Source organism: Balaenoptera musculus, chromosome 12, assembly GCF_009873245.2.
Source record: "Balaenoptera musculus isolate JJ_BM4_2016_0621 chromosome 12, mBalMus1.pri.v3, whole genome shotgun sequence".
Classification (NCBI taxonomy): domain Eukaryota; kingdom Metazoa; phylum Chordata; class Mammalia; order Artiodactyla; family Balaenopteridae; genus Balaenoptera; species Balaenoptera musculus.
The window spans coordinates 4,000,127-4,008,489 of NC_045796.1; positions in this window are offsets into that span (position 1 = coordinate 4,000,127).

An 8,363-nucleotide genomic window follows, 5' to 3' on the forward strand; every position below is an offset into this window, starting at 1 on the left:
TGAGCTGGATGCAGGGACTGGATGGGAAGTTGTCTCCCTTAGAGAGTTTGGAAGTGGCTCCATGGCAGGAAGGAAGTGAGCCCAAAGATGCGTTACTCAGAGCGTGGATTGTGACATAAATATTTCCCTGTTGCAACATCAGTAAGATGTAAGCTTTATTACGGCTATATATATTATACATGCCAACAGGTATTAGGGTTAACTTGTTACTGCAGCATAACCTAGTCTATCCTGATCTACCATAAAGGTTGACCCTAGGGAAGTCCCTGGCGGTCCAGTGGTTAGTACTCCACACTTTCACTGCCGAGAGCCCAGGTTCGATCCCTGGTCAGGGCACTAAGATCCCATTATCTGCGTGGCTGGCCAAAAAAAAACCAAGTCTGACCCTAAAGAAGAAACTCATGTACAGGTACCCAAGGAGAGTCCTCTCTCTCTCTCGTTTGGTCTGTCTATTATCTATCTATCTATCTATCTATCTATCTATCTATCTATCATCTATCTATCACCTATCTATCTATCTGTCTATCTATCTATCCATCAATCATCTATCTATCTCTATCTATCTAGCTATCATCTGAATACCTATCTATCAATGGTCACTGTATAACTGTGATAGTGGAAAATGGAAGCAACTTAATGGTTCCTGAGTAGGGTAGTAATGGGCCTGGTGATGAAATCTTTCAATGGAACACTATAAAGCAGTTAAAAGAAATAGAGCTACGTATGTTAACATTGCTAAATATCAAAAATATAATGTTAGGTGAAAAAAGCAAGTTTCAAGAGGATACATACATCGTGGTGTCATTAATTAAATATAAAATTAAACAAATAAACAATTAATTTAAATTAAATTAAACAAACATATAATTAAACACACATTGGCATGAAGCTCACTAACTCTAGGATGCTGATTAGCTGTAGGGAAGAAAAGAGAAGGCATAGCTGGCTTTAATAGTTTAGTATATCTGTAATGTTTCATTTCTTTTAAAAAAGAAAAATTTGAAGCAGATATTCCTAGATACATTCCTAATGTATGTTTAATATTGATAGTGGATTCACAAGTATTGGTTATATTATTTTCTATACATTGCTGTACAACTATTATGCTAACACCTGACACGTATTCAACACTCACCGTATACTAGACGCTAGTCTATGCGCTTTACGTGTGTTCATTTTATTCTCATGTGACCCCATGTAGTAGATTACAGTTATCATTCTCATTTTATAGATGGGGAATTGCTTATTTAAAATGTTTCACAATTTAAATATATTTTATAAAGTGATGAGTGGAATAGCCCCATTATGGGGCTCTGGTGTAAGTATTTGTAAATGGTATAAAGAGTAAAAAGATGGACCCAAAGGATTCATGAGCATTATCCGTGGGAGAGAGGGGTCAGAAAGGCCTGATGGCCTGTTCGAGTCCTTTGTTACCATGAAGTTACCAGGAACAGTACCGCTCCCCCAGCCTCTTCCTGCCCCCAGTCCTGCAGCCACGATCTGGGACTCGGGATGGAGTGAGAGAGAAGTGGCCCTCACAGGCTCACACCTTCCCCCGTGGAAGATCATGAGCTGTCTTGGCCCTCGGCTGAGCTGCCCTGGGAGAAGGATGATGTGGTAAAGTCAAACTTCTCCTCTTACCCACGCAAGTGCATCCAAACTTATAGTTTTTGCTCCAAAGTTGTGCAAGACCTTCTCCTCTGGAAACCTGGACTTCACAAGGCTCCCTTGACTGTAGGTGATTGTCTAAGACAGCGTTTTTCAAGGGCTCCCATGGCTGAGAGGGCCTGGCGCTGGTTCATGGGCCCCAACGGGGTGCACACCTGGGACCAAGTTCTGCCTGCCCATCACCAGATGCATGCGTGGGCGAGGCTGTTCCTGGGTCCCTTGACATATGGTGCTGGATCCCACAGCTTCCACAGAGGCACCTTTGTCTCCAGATGGACCATGAATTGTTGTTGTGGAGTCACGGGGGAAGAATAAGGGACATAATATTCAACAATGATGGTGACATCACTCCCTGAAGACTGGGTTGTATTGCAAATCTCACAGCATTTTGGAAAGAGTCTATTGAGTGATATAGATTTATTTATATTTTTATTTTTTATTGGCGTATAATTGCTTCACAATGTTGTGTTAGTTTCTGCCGCACAGTGAAGTGAATCAGCCCTACACATACGCACATCCCCTCCCCCTTAGACCTCCCTCCCCGCCCCCCATCCCACCCTCTAGGCCATCACAGAGCACCGAGCTGAGCTCCCTGTGCTATACAGCAGGTTCCCACTAGCTATCTGTTTTACACACGGTAGTGTATTTATGCCATAGATTTATTTAGATAAACCTTTAACTGTCCAAGTCCCATCTGTTAGGCTATAGGAAGCAAGTGCAAGGTCTCCAGGGGCTTGGTGGTGCCAGGAGGGTCCATCAGAGATGCTGCAGGAATGCTTGGCTTTGGAAGGGAATGAGAATAACAGTAGAGAGAAGCCGGAGTCATAACACAGATGTCTTAAGCATTAAGTTTGAAGTGAGGAAGGAACAGGAGAATCAATTGCTTTCTGTGATGAAAGTGGCCACTGGAGTCCAAGGAAGTGGATGGGGGTATCCCAAGGGTGAGCAGGGCATGCTGGCATCCGTGACTAGAGACCATGGGTCACGCTTTCTCTTCTACACACGAAAGCCACGTTCCCCAGTCCTCTCTCTCCTACAGGTCACCTAACAGGCAAGCTTCAAATTCCTGCGTGTTGCTTCTGCTTATAGACAGGGCATCTCAGCCTGTGGCACTCCCTATGTGTTTCTGGGAGCAGGAGAAGGTGTCTCACATGTGTTTCTGAGAGGGTTCCCTCCTGGTAGGCACTTTACCAGGCGCTGTGTCTCCCACTGAGCTCTCCTTTCCCCTGCAGCCAGCACACCACAGCCCTCATGCAACATGAGTTTGCGTGAGTTTGCATGGCTGAAGGGAGCTAGGAAGCACATCTCCAGCATGCTTTATGCTCTGTGCAATAGAAACATCCGCAGAGGATTGCTTTTGTGCTTTCACCACGTGAGATGGTAAAACCATCTAGGCAAAACATATTCACTATGTACATTTCCATGGAAGGCAAAATTCTAGACCACAGTCTGCTCATGGGTCTAACTTGCATATTGGAATTGACATGAATCTTGGCTTTTAATCTCGTCTGTGTAGTTTTAAACCTTTATCTTGATTGTAGAGATAATACTACACATGCTATCATCCCAGGGATCTATCTCCCAAAGATACTCATAATATTGACTCAAGGGATGGCCTTCTGGATGTCTTTCTATGTATACTTGTGTTTGGTGCATATATATATCCATAGAATAGGCTTGTGCACTTATATTAATAATTAATGATAAATTAATTATAACTATAAATTAATAAGTGCATACATATTTTAACAAAACTGGATCAACTTATAATAGCTTTGAAACTTGTCCTTATTTGACATTATACTAGCGTCATCTTTTAAAATAAGAACATGAAAATCTGCTTTTTTTTTGAATGGCTACATCGTATTCTATGGTGTGGCTATATTTTAATTGATTTAACTATTCTCTCATGGATTACTGACTCTTAGCTTGTTCTCAAAATCTTTTTGCAATGAAATGGACGTTTGCAACTGCCATGAACAATCTTTATTTGAGACGGTAGTTTTTTAAGATAAACTATTCAAAGTAGGATTTCTATGTAAAATGGTACATGCAATAATTTTTTTCTAGATTTGTTAAAATTGGTCCAAATCATGAAACTGTAATTTGGTTGCACCAAAATTAAACCCTCATCAACCATAGAATACCCATTTCACCTCTTTGTAACTAGCAGCTATTGGAGTTATTATTTCTAATTCAATCATTACTCACAATTATTTATTGAGGACATACTGTGTGCTGGGCGTTATCCTACATGATGGAGACACAGCTGTAGATGCCAGATACAAAGCCCCAGGAGTCCTAGGCTCAGGAAGCCCAGTTCTTGACCAGTTCCTGACCCGTTCCTCACCAGTAAATTGGTGAATATGTCAGATGGCAATTAGTGCTATGAGTGAAAGTAAAGCAGAGGAAAGGAGACAGGGTGTGTGGAGGATGGTCAGGACGATGCCATTTCACATAGAGTGGCGAGGGAAGTTCTCCCTCCTATCATTATATTGGAGCAGACACCCTAAAGAAGAGAGGTGAAATCATACAAGGGGCTGGTGGAAGCATTCCAGGCAGAAAGAGAGCACGTGCAAAGGCCCTGGAAGCAGAAGGACGTGGGACTTCAAGGCACAGCAGGGGTGTACATCCAGTACTGCTCATGCTATCATCCCAAGAATAGGCTCAGCAAGGAGGGAAACGCAGCAGAAAGGAGGAAGCAAGGGAGAAGGAGCAGGGAGAGATGCCCGGAGTTAGGGCAGGGTTTCTACTGTGAGGGCGACAGGCAGTCACTGGGGGTGAGAGCAGAGGAGAGAAGACCAGTCTGTCTCCTGCGTAAGGGGCTTGGATGGTGAGTTTTATGGGTCCGTCTGTCCGGGCCACAGTGCCCAGGGATTTAATCAAATACTGTTGCGGTGTTGGTGTAAAGGTATGTGGTAGGTGGGGTTAACATCTACCATCAGTTGGCTTTAAGTAAAGGTGATCACCTTCCCTAATGCCGGTGGGCCTCACCCAATCAGTTGAAGGCCTTAAGGGCAAAAACCGAGGATTCCCTGTAAAAAAGTTCTGCCTCAAGATGGCAGCATCTACCTCCCACCTGTTTCCAACCTGCTGGCCTGTCCTATAGATTTCAAGCTTGCCAGCCTCCACACGGCATGAGCCAATTCCTTTAAAGATTCATTTTAACATGTATATCCTACGGGTACCTTTCCCTGGAGAACCATGGCTGATACAGGCCCCAGGGCAGAAACCTTCTACACAGGGACCCCACGAGGAGAGTTTTCCAGGAATACAGGCAGGAGGTGATGCCGAGCCAACCAGGAAGCTTGGGAGCGGCGAGAAGTGGTCAGGATGTGCTAGAAACTGGGGGTAGAGGAAAGCAGATTTGAAGGGGAAATGGCAGGAGTTGCTGATGGTTTGGATCTAACGCTGGAGGGAGAGCAAGAAATCTAAGGCGACTTTAAGGCTTTTTGTCTGAGCAACAGACAGGAGCTGACTGTGGGAAGCATGGGTTTTGGGGAAATGGAGAGAGTAGAGTGGGAGGGAATTATGAGTTTTTAGTTAATTTAAGATTCTTACTTGAGCTTTTAAAAATAAATTTTATCTGGCCATTTAATGTCTTCTTATTAACAAGATCAAGCATCTTAAAATATGCATGTTAGCTATTCTTTTCCCCCTTCTCTATATTTTTCACATGTAGTAGATACTCAATAACTATTTTTAATTGCTTATTGGCTACCCATTTATGTCGTGCTCATTTGTTTTATGGGTTTTTCATCTGAATTCTGTGTGACTTGGCACATGGAACTTGTGTAGCATTCAGCAAGTACAAAGCATTGATTTCTGTTTGGAATAACAGCAATTGAGACAATTGGACTTCAGTTTTTAAGTAATCATGAATTTATTCACCTGTCAACTGTACACAGAGTGTATACTATTAGTACTACTTTATTTAATTAAAACAGCAAGAAAGTTGAAATTATTTTTTTAAGGCGTGTGCCTGCTTGAGTGGGGTTCTGAAGTGCGTGGATGTGTATGTTTTCACTGTAAGGGATCAGGCTCGTTGTCCCACATGGTTGGTTGGAGCACAGCCAGCTCCATCTGAAATTTTGGGTGGCCAACTTGTAAATAGGTAACAGCATTCTGAAGGAGGAGGAGGCAACGTGCAAACTTCTCATGGTTCTCAGAGCTGATTAGAACCTCTCGAAAGCATCTGGAGAGACCTTCTTTCAGGAAAATCACATTTTGTTCCCATTTTACGGATGAGAATACTGAGTCTCAGCTGTAGGTAGCTGGGGGCCCAGGCACCAAGATGGTCCATCTAGGTGAATCCACGTCCTTACCTGCTTGTGGAAATCAGGTCAGATGTATCACCGTGGAGGTCCACACTGTGCCTTTCGTGGACAACAGACCTCGGCTTGGGCCAGCAACTCAGAGACCTTTCCCTTTGTTCTGAGCCACAGGGCACCTCCAGAGCCCCCACTTCTTCCATGCAGCTTCAGTTTCTGCTACTGACCTTCATTCCCACTTGGCAGGAAACAATTTTTAAAAAATGATACAAATGAACTTATTTACAAAACAAAAGCAGACTTACAGATATTGAAAACAAACTTACAGTTACCAAAGGGGAAAAGTGGGGGCGGGGGGAATATATCAGGAGTTTGGGATTAACATATACACACTACTATATATAAAATAGATAAGCAACAAGGACCTACTGTAGAGCACAGGAAACTCTACTCAATATCTTGTAATAACCTATATGGGAAAATCATTTGAAAAAGAATGGATATATGTAAATATATGTCTAACTGAATCGCTTTGCTGTACTCCTGAAACTGAAACAACATTGTAAATCAACTATACTCCAATAAAATTTAAAAAAACAAAAGAAAACAACCAAGACCGGAAGCCATCTTTATGTCTTGCTCTTTGATGACAAAATCATCCATATTCTCATCCATCGTTGCCACCTTCCTCGAATTTACCAAGGGTCACGATCACACTAAGAGCCCAGTGCCGGGCTCGCTGTTCTAAACAGAGGAAGAGGCTGTTATTATCCCAGCCCCACAGATGAGGAAACAGAGGCACAGGAGGTGAAGGACTCGCCCAAGTTCACAGAACCTTGCGGCCAAGCCGTGCCGTCTGGCTCCGGGGCCCTGCTCCCAAGTGCTCCTGTGTAGCCTCCGGAGTCCAAGCTCGTTCCATGTGGGAGAGTTTTCTGCCCACATTCTCAACCTGTTCTTTCCTTCACTGGCCCCTCAACTCAGCGGTGTCTTATTTCCGTATATTGTCAGATAGCCCTTTTCCATCAGTTCCTTCATATCAGGGTAAAAATGTCTAAATCTCTCCTATTAAAAACAAAAAGAGGGGCTCCCCTGGTGGCGCAGTGGTTGAGAATCTGCCTGCCAGTGCAGGGGACACGGGTTTCGAGCCCTGTCCCTGGGACGATCCCACGTGACGCGGAGCAACTAGGCCCGTGAGCCACAACTACTGAGCCTGCACGTCTGGAGCCTGTGCTCCGCAACAAGAGAGGCCGCGATAGTGAGAGGCCTGCGCACCGCGATGAAGAGTGGCCCCCGCTTGCCGCAACTAGAGAAAGCCCTCGCACAGAAACGAAGACCCAGCACAGCCATAAAATAATAAATAAATAAATAAATAAATTTAAAAAAAAAAGAAAAAGCCCTCATTTTAAAAAAAAAAAAACCAAAAAGAAACAGAATTTCTTTACCCCGATCGTCTTCTTAGGGGCAAATCTTTGTTACAGAGTCGAGCTTCTTAACGGACTGTTGGCTTGCACTTTGTGGGGGTGTGAACAAGACATCCTGCCCTGTGTGCCAGGGACTGCGGTTTGGCTGCCACGCATGAGCCAAACAGACGGTCACTGCCTGAGCCCAGGGAGCCTGAGGGTCTGCGCGGCACGACAACGTGGCAGGTGAGCACGAACGCGTAATTTGCTCCATCACACACATGGAATGCCAATTGCTTTATTTCTAAGTCAGATTAATTTTGGCTCTGAAGCCCTTATCCATCTGTAGAAAGATAGCTCATATACAATTATTAGAGTTCCTCTCTCCAGCTCCTCTTTGGTGGGTATAAAAAATCTTGGGGGTAATTTGTGTTTCTAAACATTGAAAAGACAATTTAAAAATTTATTTGGAAAAGTGAAGGACCAAGAATCAAGGACATACTTTACCTGACATCAAAACCTACTATAAAGTTGATCAAGAGAGTATGGTATTGGTAAAATGACAAAAGTAGAGACCAGAAATAGACTCGCTCATGTATGTCAGTGTTTTGAAAAGGATGCTAAAGCAATCCCATGGCGAAGGAAAAGATCTTCAACAAATGGTGTTAGAATAGCTGAGTACACGTAAGGGGAAAGCGCTTTCTCAAGTTCTACTTCACACCGTCCAGGAAAATCAATTAGAGATGGGTCTACACTTGGCATAAATGCTAAACAATATGCCACCAGAGGGAACACAAGAGAATATTTTCATGAGCTTGGACAGCAAAGACATTTTTTTTTAAGTGAGGGCACAGAAAGCTTGGGAAAAAAAAAAGTAAAAGGCAATGTGGAATTCTGGATTGGATCCCGGAATAGGACAAAGACAGTAGTGGAAAAACTGGTGAAACCCAATCAAAGCTGGTAGTTTAGATACCAGTTGTGGACCAGTGTTAATTTCATAGTTTTCACAAATGCACTGTAGTCA